Here is an 8,665-nt window from a genome sequence, read left to right as displayed (position 1 = left end):
AATATTCATAGCATTATTCTGTCTAATAAGTAGCCTCAATTTCCGTATAGCTCATTTACCATCTTATAATCGTGTTTGTTGGCTATCCATACATCGTTGGATTGCTCGATCACAATGGTCAAAGGTGGAACGAAAAAAATCCAGGAATAACTTGCCACTACGATATTCTTTCAAATCACGTCTATTTTTACAAACGATGACGAACAATCAATTTGGTTTTACTTGTGGTCAAATGTTTTTCATATCTAAATTCAAATACATTCAAATGTTTATCTTGAATTTTCTTATGGCCATTAAATTTTATAAAAAAATTTGCCTATCACAAAACAAATGAAAAACTGATTGTTTTTTGTTTTGTCTAGATTAGTTATTGCTTGCTAAAATATAAAATCTATCCAAATGAATCAACACTTTATATAAATATTATTCAGTAGATAGAATTTATTTTAATTTACAATTCTTAAATCAATAAATAGTTTTACATTTATAAATATTCAATTTTGACTAAATGCTATGTACTTTACAAGGTTAATGATATGACCTGGGTAGGAATAATTTTCAATACAACAACAAAAAAAAAAACAAAAAACAAATTCCATTACTGACAAAAGTTTTTAACAAATTTCATTTCTTTCATGACAAAAACTGACAAAAATTATTTGTTACCCAACAATAATTCTCAGAAATTGACAATAACTAATTTGTTTTTTTCAAAATTCATATTGGAACTAATATTGTGAATATCGACATTCATAATTTTGATATTCAATCAACAACAACAACAACAACATTATGAATTTCAATCCATTTAGACGATCAAACGAACAAAATGTTGAAATTGAACCATTTTTTCAACATTGTTCACAATCAATTCGATTTTATACATTACGTATTGATTATAATCTTTTGGATTATGAACAAAAAAATATTTCTTATACATTTTCAAATGTTAAACGTGCCATTTTTTTAGTATTAAATGGATGGATAACCATATTATATCTTTTTTGTTTCATATTATGGCCACGTAATGATTATCTGTTAAGTATCGATGATTATGATAAAATTGTTCATTCCAAAAGAAATGATTTCATTGTAATAGAAATGATTATTGTATTTATTTTACGTGAATGTTTATATTATCATCATTTGAATGAATTAATCAAATATAAATCAAAATTAACTGAATTTCTAATTAAATATTGGCATTATGATGATAATAAAATATCATTTAAAAATCGTAATCATTTGATTCAATTTTATCGAAAATTTCTTTTCATCTCGGCTATTTCTAATCGAATTTTTACCATTGGATTATTGTCACTTCATTTTGTTCTATTAATATTTTCATTTTATTTATATGAATGTGGTCAGATTAGTTTGATAAAATTCATATTGTCAGTAATTGGTTTTTTCTTATACATTTGTCAATGCATCTATTTAGTTTGCGATTCAATCAAATCATTAATTTGTATTGTGTTTATTATTGAATTTTTTCGCATTCAATTCAAACAATTATCAATCAAATCAATGAATTTATTTGAAAATTTAATCAAATCATCAAAACGAAAACGAAAATTATTCTGGTATCGTTTTCATTCAGAATACGTTCATCTTTTTGAAGTGACTAACTTATTCAATTTAACACTTCGAGATGTATTATTATTTCTTGAAATGATTTCTAAATCTTTGGTCGTAACTTGTTTATTATTTTTTAGTCATCAAACCAAAATGAATGCGCAAAACATGATGGCCACATTCATTCTCATTGCAATGATCTTTTTGATAAACATTCTTAATTTTCGTATGGCTAATTTACCATCATATAATCGATTATGTTGGCTATCCATACATCGTTTGATTGCTCGATTACAATGGTCAAATGAGGAACGAAAAAAACACCGCAATAGATTTCCTTTACGATATTCACTTAAACCACGATTATTTCTACAATCGATGACCAGAAATCAATTTGGTTTTACTTGTGGTCGTATGTTTTTCATATCTAAATTCAAATACATTCAAATGTTTATATTGAATTTTCATATGGCAATCAAATTCTATAAAAAAATTTGCTTATCACAAACCAAATGAAAAAAACTGTTTGCTTTTTTGAATTGTTTTGATTATTCATAGCTTGAAGGGAATTGAATAAAACTTATAACCATTTTTGTTTTCTGACTAATTTCAATTTATTCTATGCTTTTAAAAAAGGGTTTTGAAATGGTTAAATTTATTTCAAAATTAATTTTAAAAATTCTTAAATCAATAATAATAATAATAAAAAGTTTTACAAACAAATATTCAATTTTTCACTTTTTTTCGATACGCATTCTTTTCAAGATAAAAAAGAGAGTATAATTTGATAACAATCATGTTATTATTATTGCTATAAATTATGTGTGTTTTCTTCTTGTTTCATTGATCGATTTCATAATCAACTGATATGACTGAAAAGTTATTACCAAATTTTTCTCTCTTTTTTCACTGACAAAAAATTATTTATTGCCCCAAAAAAAGCAGTTGACAATTTAGAAATTCAACTTTTTTTAATTAGTATATAAATATTACATTCGTTATTTGGATATTCAATTAACAACAACAACAACATTATGAATTTCAATCTATTTAGAAAACGATCCAATCAACCAAATGTTAAAATTAAATATTTTTTTATGGAAATTTTTCAATCAATTAAATTTTATGCAATACGTATTGATTATCAGTTTTTGGATTATGAACAACGAAATATTTCTTGGACATTTTCAACAATTAAACGAGCCATTTTATTTACATTAAATTCATGGTTAACAATTGTATATCTTTTTTGTTTAATATTATGGCCACAAAATGATTATCTGTTAAGTATTGATGAATTTGATAAAATTGTTTATTCAAATAGAAATGATTTTATTATTATCGAAATGATTATTGTGTTTGTATTACGTGAATGTTTATTCTATCATCATTTAAAGGAATTAATTAAATATAAATCAAAAATTACAGAATTTCTAATGAAATATTGTCAATATGATGATTGTGAATTATCATTCAAAAATCAAAATCATTTGATTCGATTCTATAAAAAATCCAATTTGATTGCCATTATTTTTAATCGAATTTTAACCATCGGATTATTGTCAATTTATTTTGCTTTAGTTATTTTTTCATTTTATCTATACGAATATGGTCAAATCCAATTGATTAAATTTATAATATCATCAATATGTTTTTTTTCATACATTTCTCAATGTATTTATATGGTTTGTTATTCATTCAATTTGTTAATCAGCATTGTGTTTATTATTGAATTTTTTCGCATCCGATTGAAACAATTATCAATCAAATCAATGAATTTATTAAAAAATTCAATTCAATCATCAAATCTACAACGGAAATTATTTTGGTATCGATTTCATTCCTATTATGTTTATCTTTATAGTGAAACTGACAAATTCAATCAAACAATTCAAGAAGCATTATTATTTCTTGAAATGATGTCAAAATCTTTGGTAGTAATTTGTTTATTATACTATAGTCATCAAACCAAAATGCATCTTCAGAATTCACTTGTTACTATTATATTAATAACAGTATTCTGTTTAATAAATATACTTAATTTTCGTATAGCTCATATACCTTTATATAATCGTGTTTGTTGGCAATCTATACATCGTTGGATTGCTCGATCACAATGGTTAAATATGGAACGAAAAAAACACCGGAATAGATTACCACTACGATATTCTTTCAAATCACGTCTATTTCTATCGATAATGACCAACAATCTATTTGGTTTTACTTGTGGTCGTATGTTTTTCATTTCTAAATTCAAATACATTCAAATGTTTATTATGAATTTTCATATGGCTATTAAATTTTATAAAAAAATTTGCTTATCACAAAACAAATGATAAAATTGTTTTCATTGTCTATTGATTAGTCTTCATTTATAAATGAATAATTATCGAATATTATTCAGTAGAATAGAATTTATAATTCATTTATAATCATTATTATTAATTATTTTTCGATTCATTAAAATTTTGTTTTCAAATTCATTTTGTCATATCCTTATTATTATTATTTTCTTCATATTAAAATACAAAAAACATTTATGATTAATGAATGAAAAATTTTCACCTAAACATTTTTTAACTGTTTCGATTTTTTTTTATTTTCGTCATCTGGGTTTTTTTTTCGTAGAAAAAAAATACAAATGTAATTTATAACTATCATTTCATTATGAAATATATGTGTGTTATGTAGATATAAGGATATATACATGAATAATGATTATTATTGTTATTTTTTTTAATTGTTTTTTTTTCAAACGAAAACCATCTCCGATTGTAGGTTGTCAAAAGTTTTTTTTTGTCAAAAGTTTTTTTTTTTTGGCAATTCATTTTGACTAAAAAACTTCAAAAACTCTTTTACTATAGAATTTTTGTTTTGTTTCGTTCCAATATTTAGAATATTTTTCAGAAACCTACATGGCATTTTATTTTTTGCTTTCCAACAACCAACATCATAATCATCATCATCATAATGAATTATTTCAATCCATTTCGACGATTCAACGAAAATATCGAAATCAAACATTTTATTCGACAAGGTTTTCAATCAATAAAATATTATGCATTACGTATTGATTATGATAGGGTTGCCAGATACGGGGAGGACGGGAGGACATGTCCTCCTTTCAGAAATTTTGTCCTCCTGTCCTCCTTGAGCATGAAAATGTCCTCCTTTCATATAATTTTTAAAAAAATTTTGAAAATTATTCAATTTTAATAGACCTTCATGTAATAACTTTTTAAAACTGTCGTGTATAAAATTGGTAAATGCTTTCGCATAACTATTGGTGCACTAAACAAGCTGAATAATGAGTATAAATCTTTTTCATACACTGAAACATAAAGAAAATCCGCAACTAACCAATCCAACCTAAGGCCGCGGTCACATTAGAACAGAATAACAGACAGACAAAACCAAAATTTATTTTCCGCCAAAATTTATTTTGTGTCATGATTTGATTGAAAATACGAATGATTAGATTGATTTTCATTTTACATTTTATCGAACCTTACTTGCGACAAAATGATTGATGTTTTTCTTATTCATTGGATCATAAGCCGAATTGTTTACCTAAGAATTTTGTTTTTAATTAATTGAAATGTTGAATTTCGAATTTGTGAATCGAACTAAAAACATATTTAAATCAAAACTGGAAAATTCCAAAGGTTTCAAGGTATGAGTGTTTTTTCTTTAATTTCATTAATTATTAAACAATTTAGAGAATGAATGAAATTCCCTCACATTCATTGTCTATGTTAATGTGAAAACGTGGTTTTTTCTCGAAATGATATATAAGTCGTGATATCTCATAATATCGAACTTCAGCAATCGAAATTATGTAATTTACTATTGCTATTCACGATTCACAATCAACTATTGGAAAAGAAGAAGATTCTCAGCTATCATCAAAATCTTTCTTTATTCTTTCCGTTTTTGCTCAATCAATCAGCTGAACGAGATGAACAATTATATTCTTCTTAATAATATAGTCGAAGATGAGACAAAACAAGCCTAAGTTTTGAGGCATATGCTGTATGAAACAAAATTTTTCTCGGCAAAGAATTTATAAGGATCAAATTCAATACCAAAACAATAAAGCAATTGTGACTAAAATTTACAAAACGAAGGAATTGGATTTTAAAGACGCAGATCAAATTGATTTCCTTCTGTGGCTTGATTATGTTCAAAACGAGAACCTTAATAACGACAACTTTTCAGATTACCAATTTATATTTGTTATAAAAAGATATTCTTCACCTTAGATTGGAAATTTGTATTTGTTATAAAAAGATATTCTTCACCTTAGATTGGAAATTTGTATTTGTTATAAAAAGATATTCTTCACCTTAGATTGGAAATTTGTATTTGTTATAAAAAGATATTCTTCACCTTAGATTGGAAATTTGTATTTGTTATAAAAAGATATTCTTCACCTTAGATTGGAAATTTGTATTTGTTATAAAAAGATATTCTTCACCTTAGATTGGAAATTTGTATTTGTTATAAAAAGATATTCTTCACCTTAGATTGGAAATTTGTATTTGTTATAAAAAGATATTCTTCACCTTAGATTGGAAATTTGTATTTGTTATAAAAAGATATTCTTCACCTTAGATTGGAAATTTGTATTTGTTATAAAAAGATATTCTTCACCTTAGATTGGAAATTTGTATTTGTTGAATGAAGATTCTCTTCATGTTAGATTACAAATTTGGATTTGTTAAATGAAGATTCTCTTCATGTTAGATTGGAAATTTGTATTTGTTGATTGAAGATTCTCTTCATGTTAGATTACCAATTTGGATTTGTTAAATGAAGATTCTCTTCATGTTAGATTGGAAATTTGTATTTGTTATAAAAAGATATTCTTCACCTTAGATTGGAAATTTGTATTTGTTGAATGAAGATATTCTTCATGTTAGATTTGAAATTTGTATTTGTTGATTGAAGATTCTCTTCATGTTAGATTACCAATTTGGATTTGTTATAAAAAGATATTCTTCATGTTAGATTGGAAATTTGTATTTGTTATAAAAAGATATTCTTCACCTTAGATTGGAAATTTGTATTTGTTATAAAAAGATATTCTTCATGTTAGATTGGAAATTTGTAATTGTTGAATGAAGATATTCTTCATGTTAGATTTGAAATTTGTATTTGTTGATTGAAGATTCTCTTCATGTTAGATTACCAATTTGGATTTGTTATAAAAAGATATTCTTCATGTTAGATTGGAAATTTGTATTTGTTATAAAAAGATATTCTTCACCTTAGATTGGAAATTTGTATTTGTTATAAAAAGATATTCTTCATGTTAGATTGGAAATTTGTATTTGTTATAAAAAGATATTCTTCACCTTAGATTGGAAATTTGTATTTGTTATAAAAAGATATTCTTCACCTTAGATTGGAAATTTGTATTTGTTATAAAAAGATATTCTTCATGTTAGATTGGAAATTTGTATTTGTTATAAAAAGATATTCTTCACCTTAGATTGGAAATTTGTATTTGTTATAAAAAGATATTCTTCATGTTAGATTGGAAATTTGTATTTGTTAATTGAAGATATTCTTCATTATAGATTCCCAATTTATATTTGTTATGAGAAGATTTGAAATTTGGATCAAATGAACCATTTTGAATTAAAAATTAAAAATTTTCATTTCTTGTTTGAGCTGCAATGCTAATGGGACAGTTGAAAATATGAAAGTGAAATTGGAACTTTTCCAAAACATCGAAAACTGTTTAAACTACGAATACATGGAGTTTGGGCCGTATAATTTCCCTGGTTTGCGCACAAGAGCGATTTAATTGAGCCTGGGATACATTTGCAAAAAAAAAAAAAAAAATGTCCTCCTCTGGCCCTCCGCCGATCTGGTAACCCTAATTATGATTTGGTTGATTATGAACAACGAAAAATTTCTTTGGCATTTTCATCAATTAAACGAGCAATAATTTTGGCATTAAATTCATGGATATCAACAATGTTTCTTTTATCTTATGTAATATGGCCACATAATGATTATTTTATTAGTATCGAAACATTTGATGAAATTGTTCATGCAAAAAGAAATGATTTTATTGCAATCGAAATGATTATTGTATTCATATTACGTGAATGTTTATTTATTCATCATTTGAATGAATTTATAAAATATAAATCAAAAATTAATGAATTTCTAATTAATTATTGGCATTATAATGATAATGAATTATCATTGGAATATCGAAATCATTTAATACAATTTTATCGAAAATCTTATTCGATTTCCATTATTTCTTATCGAATTTTTACCTTTGGTTTATTGGCTATCAATTTTATAACAGAATTTTTTGGTTTTTATTTATATAAAAATGGTCAGATTAGTTTGTTAAAATTCATATTGTCATTAATATTTTTCTTTTTGTACATTTGTCAATGTATTTACATAGTTTGTGATTCATTTATGGTGATTGGTTTCTTAGTTTTTGTTATTGAATTTTTTCGTATTCGTTTCAAACAATTTTCATTGAAATCAATGAATATATTTGAAAATTCATTTCAATCATCGAGAATAGAGCAAAAATTATTCTGGTATCGATTCCATTCTGATTATGTCTATCTTTATAGTGAAACTGATAAATTCAATTTAGTACTTCGAAATATATTATTGTTTACTGAATTTTGTTCAAAATCTTTGGTCGTAATTTGTTTATTATTTTATAGTCATCAAATCAAGATGCATATACAGAATACAGTCACCACATTCATATTCGTAGCATTATTTTGTTTAACAAACAGTCTCTATTTTCGTATAGCTCATTTACCTTCATATAATCAAAATTGTTGTTTATCTATACATCGTTGGATTGCTCGATCACAATGGTCAAATGTGGAACGAAAAAAACATCGCAATAGATTGCCCTTCCGATATTCACTTAAATCACGTCTATTTCTACAGTCGATGACCCATAATCAATTTGGTTTTACTTGTGGTCGTATGTTTTTCATATCAAAATTCAAATACATTCAAATGTTTATCATGAATTTTCATATGGCTATCAAATTCTATAAAAAAATTTGCTTATCACAAACCAAATGAAAAAACT

The sequence above is a fragment of the Dermatophagoides pteronyssinus genome, unplaced genomic scaffold, assembly GCF_027571235.1.
Source record: "Dermatophagoides pteronyssinus isolate colony J.1.1.1.1 unplaced genomic scaffold, Derpt_VIB-CSIC_2022.12 sq0003, whole genome shotgun sequence".
NCBI classification, from domain to species: domain Eukaryota; kingdom Metazoa; phylum Arthropoda; class Arachnida; order Sarcoptiformes; family Pyroglyphidae; genus Dermatophagoides; species Dermatophagoides pteronyssinus.
Note: the sequence above shows the minus strand (reverse complement) of the source record.